General features: G+C 37.3%; 1 long non-coding RNA gene and 2 other non-coding genes across 3 annotated transcripts in view; 1 reads left to right on the forward strand and 2 right to left on the reverse strand.

Annotated features, from left to right (window-relative positions):
• Positions 1 to 20,259, reverse strand: part of LOC145665690 (uncharacterized) — a 99,835-nt gene that overhangs the window by 3,734 nt on the left and 75,842 nt on the right. The window contains exon 2 of the long non-coding RNA XR_014127596.1: positions 296 to 401. This is a non-coding gene — a long non-coding RNA (uncharacterized LOC145665690). The remainder of the gene's footprint in view (positions 1 to 295; positions 402 to 20,259) is intronic.
• TRNAN-GUU (transfer RNA asparagine (anticodon GUU)) lies at positions 1,529 to 1,602 on the reverse strand. Its single transcript has one exon. It is a non-coding gene; the product is annotated as a tRNA-Asn (tRNA).
• On the forward strand, positions 4,370 to 4,443 carry TRNAN-GUU (transfer RNA asparagine (anticodon GUU)). Its single transcript has one exon. It is a non-coding gene; the product is annotated as a tRNA-Asn (tRNA).

Below are 20,259 nucleotides of genomic sequence, written 5' to 3' on the forward strand. Positions count from 1 at the left end.
ATATCGATGTTCGAAGGTGGTGGGTGCAAAAGCGACAGAACTTTCTTGGTTACCTTTATAGTTATGCATTTAAATCTAACTTATGAATCTAGGTATGCACCATAGAAAAGAAGGAAAAGTTAATATTGTATAAGGATAGACACCTGTACATGTTAAAATCCAAATAAACACATTAGGGATTGCAAATCGGACACCATGCATCATAAACAGAATGAACACTCAATAAGCTATACTTAATCTATCCTAACCTAATACCTACTGTAAAATCTAATTTACTATCTAAATTTATACTTACCTGGAAATGCTTAACTTGATACTTGCCAGAGGATTCCATTTGGTTACTTATCGGACAAGTGGTCTACGTCGGATGTTTTCTGTGGCTGTACATCGAACATCTGCAACTATAAAGAAAGATAATATTAAAATATTTGACATAAACTTAATATTGTAAACTATTCTGTATTAATCCATGTAATTAAAATTGTTGATTTATGCTAATAATACCATATTCTCTCTCAGCACGATTCAAACTTCCTTTTTCCATTATACCTAGGTAATATTATATCGTGTAAGCTCACCGTTGTAGATGTACGAGTTTATGGGTGTACACCATTGCTTCGAAGAATATTTAATTATTCTCATTCAATAGGTGCGAGTGCCGACCTGAGTATTATGATGTCACCTCACGTTATCTTATGGGAACACGTGGGGTGCTATTACCACAAGATTTTGTAAAAATGAAATCTTTAAGGTACGTTCCACGATTATGCCGGCTAGGCTAAAAAAAAGACGGTGATGACGAGAAATGAGTGAAATGGTGGAATGAAGAAAGTGGAAGGAAACGGGAGAGCCCCTAGAAAATCCACGCACACGTCGTTTGTCCACCGCAAAACTCACTGAGCTGAGAACGAACCAAGGACCCCATGCATGCACCAGAGTGAATGCTCTGTCACTGAGACACCGGTCCAAGATTTTGTAGACTAACTGCATGTAGATAGTATTAATGTCGATGATTTCGTCGCGGTTAGTGTTCGAAATGAAGGCTACGCTGAAAGAAGATTTTTGCAGTCTGTCCTCCATCTTGAGAGAAAGATTAGGCCATCCGTAATGCTTTTATACCGGAAATCGAACCCAGTACCATATATTTCAAAGACTCAGAGGTAATCATTAGATCAGCTTCGAAAGCTACCATTAATTCTTGTTATAAGTAATGTGATTTGCTGTTGTTGTTGTTGTTTTACAGACTTATTTAAGTGAAAACCCTCACTTAGATTATCAATAAAATTGAAATCAAGAATGTTCACAGAAAACTGTTTCACATGCGTACTTAGCAAGACAAAGCCTACTGGTTAGCTATTCTTATCTGAAAACAGCACACATCTTACTGTTAAGCATAACAACAATTTACATTTAAAAAAGAAATATTTCCTATCAAGTTTACTTTTACGTTCCTGTTGAATTTCCTTTTGCGTTTTGTGAACATTTAATGTGGGTTTTGCTATTAAGTTGTCGAAAAAGAGTAACTACTCGCCCCCAGGGGGGCTCGAACCACCAACCTTTCGGTTAACAGCCGAACGCGCTAGCCGATTGCGCCACGGAGGCCTGCAAGAGTTCTTCTTGAGGGAGCTGAGTGTTGAAGACTTGACCAACTTATTACTGCATGTGACAGAAAATGCGAAAAACTAACCTGAACAAGTGGGTTTTTAAGACGCAGTATATTTGGTTTCTTTTCTTTCTTTCTTGTTTATTTAGTCTCTGATTTTGAAGTAATAGTTCTCGTATAGTAGTTCTGTAATCAGTAGCGTACCCAGGAATTTATTTCGGGGGGGGTTCAAACTAAATATGAAGCTATTTTATATTAAAATTGCTAAAATTGCCCCTAAAATTAGGCTAAATTTTTAAAAAGTCGAAATTTCGGGGGGGGGTCCGGACCCCCGTGTCCCCCCCCTTCCGTACGTCCCTGTCTGTAATGTCATCTTGGTGTTTGCAACATGCTTTGTTTCGATACAAATACGGGTCAATGATTAAATGGCGTTCAAATTCGGGGTCAGTGTCACTATTTTGCTACGTTATGCCTCATCTATCAGGGATATCCCGCTGGAAATTTTCGGAAAGCTTTGGCTGAAGATCGAAAAAATAAAGACATATCGAATATCGAATTTTTATTTCGTAATCAATAGTCTATTGTAAACATATAAGATTTTGAAGATTTTTTCTTCGTTTTGGGCTTGATTTTAGATGCCTTTGTGATTTAGTACTTTTTTTTTTTTTTTTTGACGATGTACATTTAGCTTTTTCAAAAAATTAATTGATGTAGTCTAAAGCTTCATTACGAAGTATTTTGTAACTAATTTGTCATTTAATTAAGTGCATTTGCCAGTTTCTTTCTACGTTGCCTTTATTTTTTTCACAGCACCTTTGCAACATCATGAAGTAATCATGACGCATCAGTGTTGTTGCTAGAGACACAAAATCGGATTTCGGTTAGAAGAATCCAAGATTTATTAGCTCGTTTTCGATATCCTAACCTGTATGTCAGTAGAATCGCAAGGGATCTATTTTGGCCAGGGGATCTTTGACTAGTGAAAATTCTAAAGTGGAAAAACGATATATAAATTACGTGTTTCCTTGTTAACTTTAAGGCCCTTCACAGACTACGACACTTCGTATGTCGAAGACGCGCGACAGGCTGTATCGTCGATTGCTGATACTCGACATACACCCGCGACGCGACGGACGTTAGATCTTTCTTCACGTGTCGCGGGAATGTGACATTTTTTTAAAACCAGAACAAGGGGACAATGCAGTAGCCTGAAGATGGCTGTTCCCCTTCAACCGCAGACTAAATCCGGGGCCTAGTCAATATATTGCTAAATCCACCACTGACTACGAGAGGAATTACCTTCATGCCTCGCGGCCTCTCCTTATAAATTTCATTATGGAGTGCCATGAGGCATCAGCGTTATATCTAATGCTTATAAGACATTATTTTTCATATGTTCGTACAGTATATATATTAAATACACAAAACATATAAAAATAACGAAATATTATAAAATTGCATATTGGTCCTGGCGATCGCAGTTTGTGAATATGTAAAATATATTTAAGAATATCTGGTCATTAGTGCTATTTTTACAGTCTAATTTGAAATAGTAAAGTAAAGCGATAAACAATGCAGTTTTACTGTGTGTTGCAATTTCCGCCAAACAGTTCATTGGCTTGGTACCGAATTTTGGAAAACGTAAGAAAGAACAAAATGTACTTACCGTTACGATTCTTCTCTTTCGATGGTATATCCATGAACTACTGTGAATGCACAACACACTTTTCCCCATGCTTTCGTCTTTTCAATTCTATTGCTATAGGAATGACTGCTGGAGTTCCGTATACTATTAGGTTGTGCCTGAATTTCTGCAATGAAAGCATCTGTATCGAAAGCTTCCATTGAGCTCATCCAGCCCCGTATACAGAGGTGTCTAGGGGGCCGGCCCCCCTAAATTTTTACTGGCCCCCTCTAAAATGTTCACAGTAGGCTTACAAATGAACTATAATATGGTGTTGAACTATATTTTTTGATCAGCCCCCTCTAGCTTTCATCGCCCCCCCTGCATTTTCGGGCTGGCTACGGGCCTGAGGTCATCTTTCAGGATTGAGTATCTGGTTGCTGAAAAGATAAATTGAGGCGCATCTTCGACACACGAAGTCGCGTAGCATGCGAAGGGCCTAACCAGAGGCATTATAATAAACATTTTTATTGTTTTCTTCCGATATATATATCCGGAAAAGTGACGCTCCTTACACCAGAATTTTCACTAGTCAAAGATCTCCCTGCCAAAATAGATCCCTTACGAGTCTACTGACATACAAACCAGGACATCAAAAACTAGCCATGAAATCTAGAGTCTTAACCCGAAATCGGATTACCTCAACATGCTGCCAAAGGCGGAGCAATAATGTTACTTTGTTAGATTTTTTTTTTAGTTGATGAGAGCTGAGTCTATTTTTAAATTAAAAGATTTTGAAGAATGTTTAAACTAACCGTGTCAAAAATGCAAATTTTTAAAAGCAAAAGAAAAAAATGTTGCAAACGTTTATATATATGGCCGTTTATCATTAACTCTTATTTGTCTCGCAATAAAGGATGTTACAAACACCGAGACCTTACGGAACCACTATAGGAGAACTGTTACTTCAAAATCAGAGACGAAATAAAGAAAGAAGATAGAAAGAAAAAAGAAACCAAATATACTGTGTCTTATTCTCTTAATAATCCACTCTTTCAGGTTAGTTTTTCACATTTTCTAAATGCCATATGCAGTGGTCAAATCTCGTGCGCTTCCGCTCCCTCAAGATAAAACTCTCGCAGGCCTTCGTGGCGCAATCGGCTAGCGCGTTCGGCTGTTAACCGAAAGGTTGGTGGTTCGAGCCCACCCGGGGGCGACTGTTTTATTCCTTTTTTTCTTTAGACAACTTTGACAAAATTCGACTTTGACAATATGACAAAATTCGTATTAAGTGTTCACAAAACGCAAAAGGAATTTCGAGAGGAATATTTTTATTTAAGATTTTCTTTTTAATGTAACGAAATTATTGTTATGCTTAACAGTGAGATGTGTGCTACTTTCAGATAATATGGCTAAGTAGTAAGTTTTGTCTTTCTAAATAAGCATATGAAATAATTTCCTGTGCAAATTGTTGATTTTCAAGTTATTGCTAATATAAGTTAGGGTTTATACTTAGATCTAAATAAGTTTCTGTAATTAATTGTAGATTTTCCCTTGAAATTAAGTACTTACGTGCTCTGGTTATGTAGAAAGAATAAACTTTATTTGATAATGCTCAAAAACTTATTTTCACTGTCAAGCGTTCTTTTTTAACATTGAAGTTTTAGGGGGGAATATACTCCTTCTTTTCCGCTGATTTGCTTCTGTGTAGATTAATTCACTAGGCGTTTAACGTGAGTAATACTCTCTACTCGTTGATACTTTCCTCTATTACACCAACGGCCTCCATGAGTGCACCGTCACCATTATGATGAAAACCAAAGAATACAAAGAAATTTCACTATTGAAAACCAATAACCCAAATATACAAACAATCAAGTGCTTGTCTCATTAAGAAGGCCAACACACCAATAGGGATGGGCACGAGCGAGTTCGAGCGAGTTTTCTTTGAAAAGACTCTGCTCGAAACATCTTTAAGCTCGACTCGAAACTCGGCTCGAATTCGGGTCGAGTTGCGAATCGAGTCGAAACCAAAACGAGCCAAATCCTGTTTGTAGTTTCAAGTGCTCTCTTCAAGTATCATACTTAGACAATATAATTATTATCAATACTACTACTACTAATGCTACTTATTATTATTATTATTATTATTATTATTATTATTATTATTATTATTATTATTATTATTATTATTATTATTATTATTATTATTATTATTATTATTATTATTATTATAACGCCCTGTAAAAAAGCTGAAAGATAGTCTGTTTGCATCTGAATACTGAAAACGAGTTGATTGTCGACCTCGATATAATAGTCGTGAAGTCTAGGAGGCAGGCCATCACGCACGAGGTTCCGGGTTTTGAGTTCCGGAGGAGCAAGTATTCAGGCTCGAGCCAAAAATTGTTAAAGTTATAGGGCGCCGGCCAAACATATCTATTCAAAACTGCTCGCCCCGAGCGAGCCGAACTAAGCCGATGACTCACCCTAACAGAGTCCAACCGACCTGATGGCTTACCTCAACCAAGCCGGCTCGAGCCATCGTCTCAATTGAGCCGAGTCGATGGCTCATTCCAACCGAGCCGGTTCAAGCTGTTCGCTCAGTTGAACCAAGCTGAGCCGGTTGACATCACTATCCGGGTTGGGCTTCTGCTTGGTCTCAAAAATCGATCGTATAGGTCTCAGCCTTGATGGTAAGAACTACAGCATATACTTATATTGGTGCTCATAACATTTGAGACTGTATCGTTATAAAAATCTATTGTCTCGTTATCGAGACGAAACGACATGAGAGCAGTGTCTCCTCTCGTGAGCAACACTAAAAGTATTCCACATTACTGCTTACATTTCTCATGGCTTTCGCTTTCCAGTCTAATCAGGCCATGATTTCAAAACGAGTTAAAACGAGCTGAACGAGCGAGCTATTTATCAAGCTCGACTCGACTCGAAACTTGACCTCAAAAACACTGGCTCGGCTCGGAACGCGACTCAAGAAAAATCCTTTTACTCGACACGGAACTCGACTCGAATTCTAGTCGAGTCGAGTTTTAGCTCGACTCGTGCCCATCAATACACACCCACCAACCTTTGCAATGCTAGCACTAGCAAGTAAGACACAGAGATTAACGATGCTTTCCTTCTGAAAGTCCCAGTATGACTCCGCTTATACTGTGGCACAAAATCAAATTGGAGCGTCATTTGCTAATTGGTCAGAATATTCACGTGATTGGTAGTTTTCCTTCAGATATCAAAAAATTGATCAATGATTGAGATTGCTTCCCATCACTTTGCCAGACTAAAGTTAGAAGTGCGTGAGAATATAAACTTTTCTAAAATGCTGAATAAAGAAACCTTTGTTTTAAGTACAAATGCACTGGACTTTATCAAATTCAAGTGGCGCCAGAGTTGCTGCTTCGAAGAAGCTTAATGCTCACAATATAAAATTGAAATGAATGTTTCGTCCATAAAGAAAATATAACTGAATAATTTTTACAAATTCATGTTTTGCTGAAAATTTGGGGTTATGGGCTGTATTATATACTTGGGACAATGAGTCGATTGCAAGAAACCGCATCTCGATATCTCTTACCAGTTTTGCTCTATAAAAAAAATCAGCATTGAAACCGGAAGTAGTAGTAAATTTCAACTATTTCCGGTTTGGGGTATAGTGTTGCGGGTTATGACGAGATGCTCTCTTGAGACATTGAATCGATTGCAGAAAACAGCTTGGCTCTATTTTTGTTCTAGCAACATGGCAACATGGAGATAAGCGTTGAAACCGGAAATGGATAATTTGAACCACTTTTGGTTTGAATACAAGGTTAATAAAGAGGATAGAATCTATTCCTGGGACAAGAATCGATTGCAGACAACCGTTTCTCGATATCTCTTATTGTTTTTGCTCTGTGAAAATTAGTATTGAAACCGGAAGTAATATTAAATTTGAACCAGTTCCGGTTTTAATAGAGTGTTTGAAATAATGATAGTACGTTGCCTTGAGACACTGAATCGTTTACGGGAAACTGTCGCTAGGTTTATCTCATATCTTTTTTGTACTATTACGATAAACGTTGAAACCGGAAATGACTAATTTGAACAACTTCCGGTTTGAATAGAGAGTTAACGGTGGAGAGAGACTTACTCTTGTGACGGTGAATTGAGTTAAGAAACCGAACCTCGATTCATTCATTTCTCATCTTCACCGTCTCCTTTAGCCTGACCGGCATAACCGCGGGACGTAAACTTCAAAGAGTTCATTTCATTTTTTCGACTGTATCTTCCTGTTTTTGCTCTGATACTTGTCGACAGACAGACGAACGGACAAAGTGGTTCTATAAGAATTCCGACGCTTGTGTATAGCATAGTTTAGAAGCCTAATAAAAAGCTGCCCTTTCTTCTGCTTTAGTAAATTCGATTTCCTGTAAGAGATCATTCAATGCATTACGGTGAACGCATTCAACATTCAACACTTCACTAACAAGCTAGCAGAATGGGTTTCCCGCCATTAGTGTGCCTTTAATTACCGAACTATCGCTATCATTAATAAATTATAAAAGTTCATTCCTGAACCAACGTTCCTTCCCGTCAGCGACTACTACAATAGAAAGCTCGTTTCGTCTGTTTCTGCCGAGTTTCCTAATTAACGATGTCTTGCACAAAGCGTTTTCGAACCTCCATGCTTTTCTAAAAGTCACTGAGCATTATCTTCACAAACCGTCTTCCCTTCAAGGTCTAGAAGATGATCCATCTCAATCTGCCACAGAGCATTTCCGTTCCATCCACCACGTACTACAAAATGGGGTCTATTTTCTCTTTCTTGTTCTTTTTCTATAAGCTGAAGAAAACAGTTCTCATCTTTTTTTTTTTCAGTGTTTCAGCTTGAATTTTTAAACTTAAAGTTATGTGAAGCCTTTGAAGTTGTTCTTAGTTCTTAATCTTTATCAATAATGCATGGCGTTCTACCTGATGCTTCCTGCAACGTTTTTGGCTTCTCTGTTGTTTCTGGCTCCTATTTATAACCATAAATATTCTAGCATCAGTTATAAGTTTCCATTGTACTCCAATAATCTCTGACTGGTTTCAAAACTTATATTTATTTTCACTGCTGCTCTACTTTCGCTATTTTCGCTAACACTTTCTCATTAAATAGATATTCGTTCCGTCGCAAAATTTTATCATCATCATCATCATAGGGATTCTGTCAGTATTCATGCTCCACAATCTTCCGCTAACCTGTTCGTTTTCAAGTACGATTTTTCTGTTTTGATATCATTCATTAATTGTACTTTCCTTCACCCCTTACCTCTCTTTCCTGTCACCAAACCCTCTAACATTCCCTCATGATGCAGTACTTTCTTAGCCAATGTCCCAACCAGTTTCTCTTCCTCTTCATAATAATATTTAAAATTGTTCTTTTCCCCTTCACAATTTCTAACACCCTCTCATTCGTTTTCCGCTCGACCCAACTAATTCTCTCCATTCTTCTCCACACCTACATTTCGAAAGCTTCCAGTCGTTTTAACATCATTTTTACGCAGTGTCCATGTTTCTGATCCATACAGTACAATAGCCCAAGGAAGCATTTCATGAGTCATTACGAAGACACGTAGGGTGTTGGGTGTTGAGGATTACATGCTACAGTTAAATTTTGAGCTTTGTCGGCGGTAGTTCACTTTCAGAAGTGCCACTCCTCCTGAATTGGTCTAACTGAAGTTGCCAGAAGAAGAATATTCTTGGAGAAGGCAGCATTTCTCCAGTACCCAAGTTGGCGGAAATGATAGTGATTGGCACAACAACTTGGACAACAGACCCAGGCGTGGTTAGACTGACTTTAACGGCTGAGATACTGCGGGGTGGAAGTCAACGGGAACCATCACTCTATTTTTCTCTAGTTTGCTGACAGCAGAAAGAGAAAAATGTTAATTAAAAATATTAATTTAAATATTAATATTTAAAAAATAATTAATTACGTTTTTGCTTCAGAAAGTACAGATTTTGCATTGTTTGGCCCAATTCTCGTTTCGCCTAACTGAGTATCTCATGTCACAACGACAAATAAATAAATAAGATTTGTGTCCGTCCAGTGGTGCTATTCTAATTTTTTAACAACCGGTTCTCTCTCTCTCTCTCTCTCTCTCTCTCTATATATATATATATATATATATATATATATATATATATATATATATATATATATATATAGGTGTCAAAAAGATAGTATAATTACCAAAATGGGATAACCTGGGAACAAACAGCGGCATACAGCCGTCATAGAACAGTGGGATCAGAACTGACCTTGCCATACAGAAGAAAGCGTACTGAAGGTCATACCACAGTCGGTTGCCCAGTCGTGTGCAAAGCAGACGTATTGACATGTTAGTGCGTCGTGAAGGCTTCAACATGCCACGAGGACCCACATTAGACCCTGTCTTGCGGGGCAGGATAATCGAACGGCTGGAAGCTTGGCAAACACAAATGGAGCTGTCCAGAACACTGAATGTACCACAAAGTGTGATCTCACGGCTGTGGCACAGGTATCAAACCACCGGCAACATCGCACGTGCACCAATTCCGGGTCGCCTAAGAGACACAACCCTTCGACAGGACCGGCATCTGTCGGTAAGAGCACGTCGGAATCGGTCGATGTCTTCACAGCAACTGTCATCAGAGCTTGCAGGTGCTACAGGAGCACGTGTTTCAATACAAGCGAAGTACCGGCGAATGCATGAGGTTGGTCTTTACGCAAGACGCCCAACGTGTGTGTCCTTCTCTCTCGTATGCAGCGCAGAGCCCGCTTGAGGTGGAGCCAAGAATACAGGCACTGAACCATGGAACAATGGGGTCACGCTCTGTTCTCGGATGAATAGCGATTCAGCTTGCAGTTAGATTCTCGACTGACACTGATAAGGAGAGAACAGGGGATGCGCTACAACCTACAGAACATCATTGAAAGGGACCAATTTAGTGGTGGTGGGGTGATGGTTCGGGCGGGCATCATGCTGAATGACCGTACTGACCTACACGTCTTTCAGGGAGGGACTTTGACTGGCCAGAGATACCGTGATGAGGTGCTGGAACCGTATGTGAAACTGTTTCGGGGTGTAGTTGGACCATTATTTATATTCATGAATGATAACGCACTTTGTCATCGGGCAGATGTGGTGGATGATTTTTTTGGAGGAGGAAGATATTCTACGCATGATGTAGCCTACACGACCTCCAGACATGAATCCAATAGAACATGTCTAGGATGCATTGGGAAGGCGGATTGCAGCCCGAAAGCCCTCACCACGAACGATTCCGCACCTGTGTACTGCCCTTCGGGTGGAGTGGCCAAGGATACCGATGGACCTCATCAACAAAGTGATCGGAAGCATAGAACGACGTTGTGCAGCCTGTGAAGCCGCGCGGGGTGACCACACGCCTTACTGATGCTCTTGATCCACCAGAAACTCATTTGTCTTCTCGCCACATACATTTGGTCATTTTCAACTATGGTAAGTTTTGTCAAATAAAGGTAGGTATTGGGACTGTATATTGTGTGTTTTCTTCTTCCCTTACACACTTTTGTCACGCAGGTGTTGATACCACATGAAACGTGCTGACTGAGTTTTATGCCAACGATTTTAATGGTGAAAGATACTACTACATGTGTTATGAACTATATAAATCCACAAGATAAAAGCTGGAACAAAACTAGATGTTGCAGAATATTCTAAACCTTAAAGTGTACCAAAAACACTTTATAAATGTTAAATATCTATGTGTACATCCAACCAACTATATCCTTTACTCATACTTCTTCTTCTTTTTTTGTCAGTGTTGCTAATCTTCGAATTCTAAACTAGTTACAACTAAAAGACATTCCTACCATACTCCCCCTCTTGATTGGACACAATCAACATTTAAGGAATGTAACACAATGAATTCATACAATATATTAACAAAAAGGAACCAATTTGGTTATTGAACGTTTGTAAGTCCCAGATTTTGTTCTGATTTTCACTACTCTTACAAGCTCGTCTTGCCCCTTGTACACCTCGTCGACTACTCCCAACTGCCAGGATAAAGGGGAAAGATTGTCTTCTTTCACTAACACTATAGTATTTGGTGCGTTGTTGCAGTCCATGGAGATAGTCCATATGTATTGTTGCATCTGTTGGATACGTTGCCACTTAGAGAGATAAGTTTCCTTAATATCGGTTATATCAGGTTCAGGCAAACTCATTAAAGGTGAACGAATAAGAAAATGGCCAGGACTGAGATAGCTAGGGTCTATAGGATCACTCGACAAAATGGTGATAGGTCGCGAGTTGAGATATGCTTCTATCTGGGTCAATAAGGTACTTAATTCCTCATATGTGAGTGCAGTATTTCCAATCACTCGCCTTAGATGATATTTCATTGATTTGACGGCACTTTCCCAGAGACCACCGAAATGTGGAGACCTCGGAGGAACAAAATGCCATGTGATGGCTTCTGAGGCAGCAAATTCACTAATATAATCTTGAAATCCTTCTGAAGTGAATAACTTGTATAATGAATTCAACTCATTATTTGCCCTGACAAAATTGGATCCATTATCACTGAAAATATGGGAACACCTTCCTCTTCGAGATATAAATCTTCTAAGTGCTATTATGAATGCTGATGCGGTTAGATCAGTTACTAATTCCAAGTGAATAGCTTTAACTGCTAAGCAAATAAATATGGCTATGTATGCCTTGCATCTGATACGACTTCTAGGTGCACTCTTCAAGATCACAGGACCAGCATTATCAACTCCGGTGTTACAAAATGGACGTGAAGGAGTCACTCTAGGTTGTGGAAGTTGACCCATCAATTGTTCTGACGTTACAGCCTTCAGTTTGAAACACGACAAACATCTGTGTAGCACTGCTTTGATAACTTGTCTAGCACGTGGAATCCAATATTCTTCTCGAAGAGATGCTAAAAGTAATTGTGGTCCAGCATGCAATAAACGCAAATGTTCTGCTGTAATGATAAGTCTAGTTAAATGATGATCAGGAGGGAGGATCAATTGGTGTTTATTGCTATAGGATAAATTAGAATGTTCAAGTCTTCCTCCTACTCGCAAAAGACCTTGATTGTCAATGAATGGATGTAGATCTCTCAATGAACTGTTTTTGGATACGGAACATCCTGATGACATATCTTGAATTTCTTCATTGTAACAAGTACGTTGAACAATACGAACACACGTTTGTAAGGCTGTCTTTAGCTCATAAGCTGATAATGCATGATTCCTTCTTGTAGATTTATGTGTCACATTGTAAATGAATCTTTGACAATACGCAACAACTCTAAGCAGCTTTCCTAAGGTGGAAAACCTTTCCATAAAGTTCGTTATATTATTAATATTCACCAATACAGTCTTGGACGTTATCCACTCCTCTGGAATCCCTATTTCCATCGACGAATCTTCATTATGCCATGACATTGAATCCCTTAACCATTCAGGTCCATGCCACCATAATTTGGAATGCTGTAAAAGTGTAGAGCTTACTCTTCTGCTGATGAGATCTGCAAGATTTTGTTGTGACGAAACATGTTATGTCGATTGTGTTGTCGATGTTATGTCGGTTGTTGTGACGATTTTGTTATGTCGAAACTTTACTAATATTAACACCTGTAAAATTCTCTATATGTGCAATGTTAGGCCTCATCTTGAATATTGTACGGTAATTTGGAATATTGAGGCAAAATATTTTAGTTCTTTGGATTGAATCAGTTCAAAATTCATTCCTAGCCTGGTTAAAATTGAACTTTAAAAAAATAGAAGAGGCGAGCTTGTTAGACATAAGGGTGGATCTTAATCTTATCCTTCTGTCTGACAGGCGTCGGCTTTTGAATTGAATTTTTTAAATGTAATTCTGCATGGAGATTTTGTTCTGGAGAACTTTTTCTCTTTAAAATTTACTCACAGAAACATTAGGAAATTTGTTCCGTTTATTAGTAAATATCCAATTAGGTCTTCAATATATAAAAGTATAGAAACAGCTAATAACTTTTATCCGGTTCTTGATTTGTTTTATAAGAGTTTCAAGAACGTGCGTGAATTATTTTTTAAAATTTTTAAAATAAAGTATGAAATGTCTCCGTATTTTTAGGTTTGCAACTGATTGTCTTAATTTTGTTTTGTATTTTCACTAAATACTGTATGGATTTGTTATATATATATTGTATTTTTTTAAAATCAAATTGTAAGAACCTTTTTAATTCTGTACAGATACACATGTGTGTTCTTATTTTTATTGTATTTTTATTGTCATTTTTGTAAAGTTTGAAAGGTGCCATTTGAAAGATCCTTTTGAGTTTTGTTAGGTTTTTATTCTCTCGTCTTTTATTTTTCTATCATGTTTTCTTTTCTTCTATGCTTAATTCCTTCTTTACTATGAATACTGTACTTTTTTATCTTGGTCATGGATTTTTTATTTCTGTCATATGTAATTTTCATTTTTTTCTATGCTTATTTTATTTTCGTCATTGTTACTAGCATTATGAATCAGTGTATTTAACTTGATTTCTTTAACTTAGAAATATTTATTTTCAATTTGTAATAGCAGCTACATAGTGTCTTTCTGAACTTGGTTTTCTTTTAATATTTTGTAAACTGTTACAACTACATGGTAAATAATAATCTATTTTTGTATTTTATACTGTATACTTATTCTATATGGTATACATTTTCAATATGCATGTTAATTATGCTTATTTTTTTAAATATTGCTATTTTTGTATTTCCCAGTTTGTAACAGATGTTCATGCTTTTATGTTATTTTTCTGAACTAATATTTTATCCATTTCACCTATTTTTGTATGAACAGTTGCATGTTGTTAATTCTATTTCAATGCGCCCTATGATTGTAAAAACATTTAGGGTCCTTGTGGCTGTAATGCTGTTTGCTTCCAATAAACCTATTTCAAACACTATTATTATTATTATTATTCACGCACTTTTGAACTTGCACGGCGAAATTACTCCAAAATATGTTTTATTTCTCTATTTTTTCCTTGATTGTATGTTTTTCCTTTATTAGTCTGCACTAATTTCTCTCTAGGCCGTCGAATAAATGAATTTCGTTGTGCACTTTAGTTCGTTACAAAGATCAGGGCTAAAGTTTGTAGTATTTGACTTGTAATTTCAGCTGGCATGATGGTGTAGGGGTAACGTAATAGCCTTATGAATAATACAGCTAGCTAACATAGGTTCAAATCCTATTCACACCAAAGCTAATTTTTACAAAGTGATTGTGAAGAATCGACTTTTCATACTGAACAAGCAATAAATAAGAATGTGGAAGCAAGCACCTCTACCATGACAGAAACGATTTACGAATGTTAGTTGGGAGACGGCAAGGGAAGTACCAGGACATTCCAAAGACATCATTGATCTGCAGTATACACTTTTCATGTTATTGTTCTCAGAAAGAAACACTACACCATTTGTTAAACAAAGTTTGGCTAAAGCAATCAGTGGTGTAGTGGTAACGCGCTAGATTTCCAAATGGAAAATCTAGGTTCGATTCCCCATCAGGTAGTATGATCTTTCGCATAAAATAATAGCTAGAAACAGAGATTCATCTTCTGATGGAGAACTTACAAGGCATCACTGGTAATATTTCGAGTAAACAGTGTGTGCGTTCTCTATCATACACTGCAATGATAAATATGTTTCGTATTTATATTTGTGCCCCCCTCTCTGTCCTTCTTGACGTTTTCCTATCCTGTTTTTGCATATTTCACTTCTTCTCCTCTCTCTCTCTCACACACACACACGCACTTCATGTTCCAAAGTTAAAACGGAGCAAGAGCCCGATATACCTGGTCGGTAGAATCTAATTAACTGGGAACTACGGTGTCATGTTTTTCATGCTCTGGGGATAACATTTTCTGACAGAAATACTGTTTAAACGCAAGTAAAATCTCTTTTTTTATCCTCTGGGTTACAGAGTCTGAGTCGAATTACCGGGGCCCTACGGATTTGAATCCTCGACCCAGTGATGGTCTATAACCCAACCAACATCATTCGACTGACACGATGATCCGTTTGAGCTCTTAATGTGTTCATTCTATCTGTGCAAATTACGTTATATCCGGAAGAGATGAAATCAATGCTTGATGTTTGGAACAGATAAATCTTCGGAAAGACTAGAAAATGGTAACCTCTGAAATTGTTATTTGAAAACAAAATTTTATTTATACTAGTTCGACACTTGTTCCCATCTTATAATTCAATGTGTTTTATTCACGTTGAAATTTGAAACATGCTACATCTATGAGGAACATAAACTTTTCCTTTCGAACATTTGTAATTTTTCATTACGACTTTTAATATAGGGTATTTCTGATAGAAATTTAGGAGTAAAAGAGAACTCTTCAATTTTCTCTTTCTTTCTTTCTCTTTCTTTTCGTTTCGTTTATTATTATTATTATTTTTGATTCAGTATGCATTAGTAGTCTGAAATAGAGAATATGACTGGGTATATTAGAATGTATTTTGGATCAGTACGTCTAATGAACACTGCTGAATTTGCAATCGAACCACGCGGAAAAAAGCAAGTTTTGACATTATCCTAGATGTGTCTCGGAGATCTGCAGTTTAACTTGAAATTGAGTATGCTATCCATTATGAAAGTGACATAATGACTGTTTAAAGCATCGTTTATATATTCGAATAGTTCTGAAAAATATGTGAAAACAAACGTTATTTCTATATTACTGTTGGATTTCTTGAAACGGAACTTTATAATGTTAGGCTGTTTTCTTACTACGTTTCAATTCGACAGTTTTATATATTCTCCCTTTTCTTTTTCTTCTTCTCTCTTCTCTCTCTCTCTCTCTCTCTCTGTTTCATTTCTGAATCTCTGTGTAATAGGCATTCATTGGTTTCAGTTTTTCATTGTGTTGTTTCAGTTTTTCTCTACATCAACCTATGAATCTTGTTTCGTCTCGGTTTTGTTATTTCATTTTATCGAAACTAATACTTGTGTAGTTTGAAATTAGAATTGCGCTTATGTTGTTAGCTAATTTTAATATGGGAGAGAAGAAAGGAAGAGAGAGAGGAGGTCTCTTTACCTGACATGATTTTGGGATAAGAAGGTGTATATTGTGTGGCCTAACTGCACGGCTTTTGTCGCAATTTTTTTTTATGCGGAGTGTACACTTAAAAGAAAAGGAAAATTCCATACTCATGAACCCATAGATAGCACAGTATGCACCGGATATTCTATTATACGTATTTCCGGATTATCTGTATTCTATATTATAAAATTGAAAGTGACTATGTTTGTGACTATTAATCTCTTGAACCACTGACCGATCTCGATCAAATTTTCAACATGTATGAGGTTGGGACCTGGGAGTGTTTTTATCATTTCATTTTGACGGTAGAACTTGAGAAAGGCGGAGGAGGGGAAATTATAAGAAGTAAATAAAACTTAATAACTTTTGAACCAAACGACCAATCTCGATCAAATTTTTAACATAGATGATGTTCGTGTCTGAGATAATTTTGTCATTTTACTTTAACGGAGGAAGTAGGGTTCGGGGAGGAGGGGAAATCAATATAAGGTAACTGCAGGCATATACGCCAGTGCAGCTAAATACGCCAAGTGTTTACTGCTGGGACGTTTCTGACGAAATCCGCTAGCATGCCCCTCCAATATGTACCAGTCCGATTTGACGAATACTCCGGGAGAAAGTGCTGAGACCGCCTCGCTGTGCAGTGTTGTTTGCTTCGGGAAGGTTCCGTGGAAGGATGTTATTATTTCAACAGAGGTAAGAATCCGTTATTAGTGCCGTGCTGACTCAGAACATTGCCGATTTTTTACAGCAATGTATACACTTTATTTCGTGTCCGTCTAGGAACACTTCGTTTTGTAAGTGTATCTTCAGTATTTGCGATTCCTTGGCTACTAAATCAATACCAAGCATGATGCAGCGAAATACTTGTACGCCATTGCTTATGCAGGACTCACTGTAGAAGACAAAGATGTTTTCATTTATCCCACTTGTTCATGTAATATCGGTGTAGTTCTTTTTAAGTCACAGTACAGTGACACTGTTTATCTTCTTACGGACTAAAACTTTTCAGTTTGGAACTTCATTTCAACTTTGGAAATTATCGTTTTTACATTTTATCATTTTATCTTCATCTTGCACTTTGGTTATTCTATTTTTTGCTTCAACCTTGTTGTGTAGTAGAGGTCTACACGAGCCGGAACTTTTACCCTGGGCCCGGCCCGGCCTGTGAATTTACAATTTGAGGCCCGACCCCAGTCCGAAATATGTTTTAGCATTTAGGCCCGAGCCCGGCCCGAGCTCGTGTAATAATCAAATGAACCCGAAATAAGCTCGAATTACAGAAACTTAATAATTAATGCAAAATTGTATTTATAGCAATTAAAGGTTTAATTTTGCAGTTGTACTTTAAAAGTTCTCCAGAAAGAACGGTGTAATATATATATATATATATATATATATATATATATATATATATATATATATATATATATATATATATATATATATATATCTTTGTACAGTATATTTACAAACTTAGGCCCGAAAAGGCCCGAGAAATTCTATTGTATATTTAAAAATACGGCCTGAGCCCGGCCGGGGTCAGAAGACATATATGCTTTGTAGGCCCGAGCTCGGTCCGAGCCCGTGCAGACCTCTATTGTGTAGTAATATTTGAGTTCGTATAATACAGACCACGTAAGTAGTTGCAAAATTTATAACAGGTTTCTAGTAGCATCCTAGATTTGGCGTAATTACCTGCACGTGTTGGTAAATACGCCACTTTGTAACACTTTTTTTTCTTTTACCTTAGGTACAAAATAGAAGTGAGTCATATCATTGCCACATTTTTCTACACGCATAAAATTCTTCTCGGCACATGTCTTGTTCTTTGTCTTTCATGAAAATTAGAGCCATAAAAAATCAAACACACTTAACATGGCGTATTTACTTGCACCTCCCTCATTTAAAAATAAAAGTGACTATTTTTGTAAGTTAATAAGTATTGAACCACCTGATCGATCTTAATCAAATTTTCAACATAGATGAGATTCGGAACCAGAGTGGTTCTTATACTATATCACTTTGACGGTAGAACTTAGGGGCAGAAGAGTAAGGGAAAGGGAGAGAGATTTAAAAATAAATAAAACTTAATAAGTGTAGAACCACCCGACTGATCTGGATCAAATTTTAAACATAGATAAGGTTCGGGCCTGGAAAGCTTTTTATATTTTCACTTTGACTGCAGAACCTAGGGGAGGAATTTATATATAAAAATAAATAAAACTTAACTCTTGAATCACCCAACCAATCTCCATCAAATTTTCAACATACATGAGGTTCGGGCCTGGGATAATTTTTATCATTCAACTTTGACAGTACAAGAGGAACGGGATATATATATATATATATATATATATATATATATATATATATATATATATATATATGTGTGTGTGTGTGTGTGTGTGTGTGTGTGTGTGTGTATGTGTGTAAAAAAATGAAAGTGACTGCCTTTATGACTTCAGTCTTGAATTAGCTGAGTGATCTCGATCAAATTCTCAACATAGATGAAGTTCGGGCCTGAGATGTTTTTCTTTTCTATTCACTTTGACGACAGAACCTAGGGGAGGGGAACGAGAGAGTTAAAAATAAATAAAACTTAGTAACTCTTGAACCAAACGATCAATCTCGATCAAATTTTTAACATAGATGAGGTTGGGGCCTGAGATGTTTATAATCCTTTCACTTTGACGGTAGAACTTAGGAGATGGGTTGGGAGGGAGAGACACATAAAAATAAATAAAAGTTAATCACTCTTGAATCAACCGACCGATCTAGATTAAATTTTCAACCTAGATGAGGTCCGAACCTGAGATGATTTTTGTCATATCATTTTGACGGTGAGTGAGGGACAGGGAGAGAGACATTTAAAAATTATCGAAAATGACCAATATTAGTGTCGAATCTGACTGATATCGAAGACAGTAAAGTAATAGTAAAAAGTGACTGACTAACGGAACATATTGCTATTTTTTCTTAATTTAACCCATCAAAGCGGGTAATTGATGCTAGTATAATAATAATTATTATTAAAACGATGTCGTAGTGCACTTTCAGAATTAAAGAAATATGTATATGTAACATATCGTTGTATAACTTAGGAAGCCTATAGAACAGACAGCGTTGAATTATTAACAGTCTAGGTCATACTATATGAAAAGATGTGTGTTACGTGTTTGTTTGAATGGAATTCGGAAGCACAATTCCGGCAACAGCGCTTCGGACATAAATTGATCATGTCTGAGTTTATACAAATACTTGAAATCACTGATTTTATGACGAGTGCCAGATAGCATAATATTTAGTGTTTGTAATAGTCCGTGTTTTGTCATCCTCAAGAGTGCGAGGTACTCTGAAGTGCACCAGGAAGAAGTTTAGAACTGAGTTCAGCTATTGTGCTATTGTCCAAATACGTAAACAATATTCCATTTTAGGAGAAATTATTCTTTTGAAGAACGTTGCTAAGAAACAGAGGTTCCATATTTCTGTTGATCTGTACAGAAGCCCTAGAAGACACATTGATTGCTAGTGATAGTGTTTATATTCTGTAAACTTTTGTTTTGTCTCAAAGTTAACTCCGAGATCCCTACAACTATTGATTCTCGTGACGAGCGAACCATTTCTATTGTACGAGGGTCATTCGGAAAGTAAAGAACGTTTTGCGCTAGCGCGTGCGCGTGTTCCCCCACCCCCGCTACCGCTGGGTTATTGACCTGGGCATGCTTTAGCCTCAGTCTAACACCAGCTGCGATCCGGTACGGTCCGTTATTGCTTCGCTGTGCGACTGTAAAATATGCGATAAAATTACTGATCCCGCCAAGTGTGAGGTTCGTGGTGTGATAAGATTTTTGAATGCAAGAAAAGTGCGTCCGATAGAAATTTATAGACAAATCACTGAGGTGTATGGAAATGTAATGAATGAAGC

This window comes from Thermobia domestica, chromosome 12 (genome assembly GCF_964235325.1).
Source record: "Thermobia domestica chromosome 12, izTheDome1.hap1.1, whole genome shotgun sequence".
Taxonomy (NCBI): domain Eukaryota; kingdom Metazoa; phylum Arthropoda; class Insecta; order Zygentoma; family Lepismatidae; genus Thermobia; species Thermobia domestica.